Source organism: Schistocerca americana, chromosome 6 (assembly GCF_021461395.2).
Source record: "Schistocerca americana isolate TAMUIC-IGC-003095 chromosome 6, iqSchAmer2.1, whole genome shotgun sequence".
NCBI classification, from domain to species: Eukaryota; Metazoa; Arthropoda; class Insecta; order Orthoptera; family Acrididae; genus Schistocerca; species Schistocerca americana.
Window position 1 is genome coordinate 512,163,227 of NC_060124.1, and position 4,463 is coordinate 512,167,689.

The 4,463-nt window shown below is 43.0% G+C and overlaps 1 non-coding gene across 1 annotated transcript; it reads left to right on the top strand.

Annotated features, from left to right (window-relative positions):
- The first annotated feature begins 2,633 nt into the window (after window positions 1–2,633).
- Window positions 2,634–2,717, top strand: Trnas-gga. The gene is given in 2 exon segments: window positions 2,634–2,673; window positions 2,683–2,717. It is a non-coding gene; the product is annotated as a tRNA-Ser (tRNA).
- The last annotated feature ends 1,746 nt before the right edge of the window (window positions 2,718–4,463 follow it).

Below are 4,463 nucleotides of genomic sequence, written 5' to 3' on the forward strand. Positions count from 1 at the left end.
ACTTTCATCATTACGAGAAGTCATACCTGGATGATACAGCAGATGGAGAGTTTCGTTGTGAACCCTCACACTCTGTAGCAGTATTTGCCCCATTTCCTCTTTTTGTCCCCGGTGCGAAAAGGTCTTCGCAGTTTTAGTTTCCCCATCCGGTGCAAGATGTAGCACTGGTTAATGGTGGTATGGATTCCACCCTTCAGTTTTGTTTCATGGTTTCCTTCGCCCCGCACTTTGCTCTATTTCTTTATGCCTTTTTCTACAACTCGATGCAAAGAGTGTACTTACTAGTTTTCAATTCCTTACTGTTAAAAAAAATAAAAAATAAAAATAAATCTAAAAAGTGAAAAAAAATTAAAAAACATTAAAATTAATAAATGAATAAATAAAATTAAAAAAAATCACAATAATACACCAACTGCATCCTTTGTACCACTTTACATCCCCAGGATGGGAGGGGGGAGACATCGTGGACAGGCCTCGGGTCGCGACCCCTGCCCATCTTGCCTCCGCCAGCCCACTACCTGAATCATCTCCCAAAAAATAAAAAAAATAAAAATAACAAAAAAATATAAAAAACAAAACAAAGAAGGGGCTGTGTTTTAATTCATAATCAAAACGTCTTCAGTCCCGAGTTCGATCCCCGCCACTGCCTAATTTTTGATAAATAATCAGCATTGGCGGCCGAAGACTTCCGGCTTAAGAAGTCAGCCTCATTCTGCCAACGGCCTTGTCAAGAGGGCGGAGGAGCGGATAGAGGTTCAGGGCACTCTCTTGTCCTAGGGGTGGGAAATTGCCCCTAAAGGCGGAAGAATCAGCAGTGATCAACGACATGAGGATGCAGAAGGCAATGGAAACCACTGCATAAAAGACACATAGCGTGTATCCACAGGACATGTGGCCTGTAATTGAGGAAGTGTCATGATGATCTCTCCATTGGCAAAAGATTCCGGAATTGTCCCCCGTTCGGATCTTCGGGAGGGGACTGCCAAGGGGGAGGTTACCATGAGAAAAAGATTGAATAATCTACGAAAGGGTAACGTTCTACGAGTCGGGGCGTAGAATGTCAGAAGCTTGAACGTGGTAGGGAAACTAGTTAATCTGAAAAGGGAAATGCAAAGGCTCAATCTAGATATAGTAGGGGTCAGTGAAGTGAAGTGGAAGGAAGACAAGGATTTCTGGTCAGATGAGTATCGGGTAATATCAACAGCAGCAGAAAATGGCATAACAGGTGTAGGATTCGTTATGAATACGACGGTAGGGCAGAGGGTGTGTTACTGTGAACAGTTCAGTGACCGGGTTGTTCTAATCAGAATCGACAGCAGACCAACACCGACAACGATAGTTCAGTTATACATGCCGACGTCGCAAGCTGAAGATGAACAGATAGAGAAAGTGTATGAGGATATTGAAAGGGTAATGCAGTATGTAAAAGGGGACGAAAATCTAATAGTCATGGGCAACTGGAATGCAGTTGTAGGGGAAGGAGTAGAAGAAAAGGTTACAGGAGAATATGGGCTTGGGACAAGGAATGAAAGAGGAGATAGACTAATTCAGTTCTGTAACAAGTTTCAGTTAGTAATGGCGAATACCCTGTTGGAGAATCACAAGAGGAGGAGGTATACTTGCAAAAAGGCCGGGAGTTACGGGAAGATTTCAATTATATTACATCATGGTCAGACAGAGATTCCGAAATCAGATACTGGATTGTAAGGCGTACCCACGAGCAGATATAGACTCAGATCACAATACAGTAGTGATGAAGAGTAGGCTGAAGTTCAAGACATTAGTCAGGAAGAATCAATACGCAAAGAAGTGGGATACGGAAGTACTAAGGAATGACGAGATACGTTTGATGTTCCCTAGCGCTATAGATACAGCAATAAGGAATAGCGCAGTACGCAGTACAGTTGAAGAGGAATGGACATCTCTAAAAAGGGCCATCACAGAAGTTGGGAAGGAAAACATAGGTACAAAGAAGGTAGCTGCGAAGAAACCATGGGTAACAGAAGAAATACTTCAGTTGATTGATGATAGGAGGAAGTACAAACATGTTCCGGGAAAATCAGGAATACAGAAATACAAGTCGCTGAGGAATGAAATAAACAGGAAGTGCAGGGAAGCTAAGAAGAAATGGTTGCAGGAAAAATGTGAAGACATCGAAAAAGATATGATTGTCGGAAGGACAGACTCAGCATACAGGAAAGTCAAAACAACCTTTGGTGACATTAAAAGCAACGGTGGTAACATTAAGAGTGCAGCGGGAATTCCATTGTTAAATGCAGAGGAGAAAGCAGATAGGTGGAAAGAATACATCGAAAGCCTCTATCAGGGTGAAGATTTGTCTGATGTGATAGAAGAAGAAACAGGAGTCGATTTAGAAGAGATAGGGGATCCAGTATTAGAATCGGAATTTAAAAGAGCTTTGGAGGACTTACGGTCAAATAAGGCAGAAGGGATGGATAACACTCCATCAGAATTTCTAAAATCACTGTGGGAAGTGGCAACAAAACGACTATTCACGTTGGTGTGTAGAATATATGAGTCTGGCGACATACCATCTGACTTTCGGAAAAGCATCATCCACACAATTCCGAAGACGGCAAGAGCTGACAAGTGCGAGAATTATCGCACGGCCGGCCTGAGTGGCCGAGCGGTTCTAGGCGCTACAGTCTGGAACCGCGCGACCGCTGCGGTCGCAGGTTCGAATCCTGCCTCGGGCATGGATGTGTGTGATGTCCTTAGGTTAGGTAGGTTTAAGTAGTTCTAAGTTCTAGGGGACTGATGACCTCAGAAGTTAAGTCCCATAGTGCTTAGAGCCATTTTTTGAATTATCGCACAATCAGCTTAACAGCTCATGCATCGAAGCTGCTTACAAGAATAATATACAGAAGAATGGAAAAGAACATTGAGAATGCGCTAGGTGACGATCAGTTTGACTTTAGGAAAAGTAAAGGGACGAGAGAGGCAATTCTGACGTTACGGCTAATAATGGAAGCAAGGCTAAACAAAAATCAGGACACTTTCATAGGATTTGTCGACCTGGAAAAAGCGTTCGACAATATAAAATGGTGCAAGCTGTTCGAGATTCTGAAAAAAGTAGGGGTAAGGTGTAGGGAGACACGGGTCATATACAATATGTACAACAACCAAGATGGAATAATAAGAGTGGAAGATCAAGAACGAAGAGCTCGTATTAAGAAGGGTGTAAGACAAGGCTGTAGCCTTTCACCCCTACTCTTTAATCTGTACATCGACGAAGCAATGATGGAAATAAAAGAGAGGTTCAGGAGTGGAATTAAAATACAAGGTGAAAGGATATCAATGATACGATTCGCTGATGACATTGCTATCCTGAGTGAAAGTGAAGAAGAATTAAATGATCTGCTGAACGGAATGAACAGTCTAATGTGTACACAGTATGGTTTGAGAGTAAATCGAAGAAAGACGAAGGTAACGAGAAGTAGTATAAATGAGAACAGCGAGAAACTTAACATCAGGATCGATGGTCACGAAGTCAATGAAGGAATTCTGCTACCTAGGCAGTAAAATAACCAATGACGGACAGAGCAAGGAGGACATCAAAAGCAGACTCGCTATGGCAAAAAAGGCATTTCTGGCCAAGAGAAGTCTACTAATATCATATACTGGCCTTAATTTGAGGAAGAAATTTCTGAGGATGTACATCTGGAGTACAGCATTGTATGGTAGTGAAACATGGACTGTGGGAAAACCGGAACAGAAGAGAATCGAAGCATTTGAGATGTGGTGCTATAGACGAATGTTGAAAATTAGGTGGACTGATAAGGTAAGGAATGAGGAGGTTCTACGCAGAATCGGAGAGGAAAGGAATATGTGGAAAACACTGGTAAGGAGAAGGGACAGGATGATAGGACATCTGCTAAGACATGAGGGAATGACTTCCATGGTACTAGAGGGAGCAGTAGAGGGCAAAAACTATAGAGGAAGACAGAGATTGGAATACGTCAAGCAAATAATTGAGGACGTAGGTTGCAAGTGCTACTCTGAGATGAAGAGGTTAGGAAAGGAATTCGTGGCGGGCCGCATCAAAAAAAAAAAAAAAGAAAAAGCTGAGTGCAACAGTTCGTGGCGGCTGGATAGTCACCCACCCAAGTGCCGGCCACGCCCAACAGCGCTTAACTTCGGTGATCTCACGGAACCGGTGTACCCACTGCGGCAAGGCCGTCGCCTATTAGATACTAGGCAGACAGTAACTTAATAATATTGCTCATTTATGAGCAATATAGTTGCAGCTGGCAGGTGAAGCGTGTATGCAGCCGTCATCTGCTTATTGCTGCTCGTGGACAGCGGGACCAAATACACTCCTGGAAATTGAAATAAGAACACCGTGAATTCATTGTCCCAGGAAGGGGAAACTTTATTGACATATTCCTGGGGTCAGATACATCACATGATCACACTAACAGAACCACAGGCACATAGACACA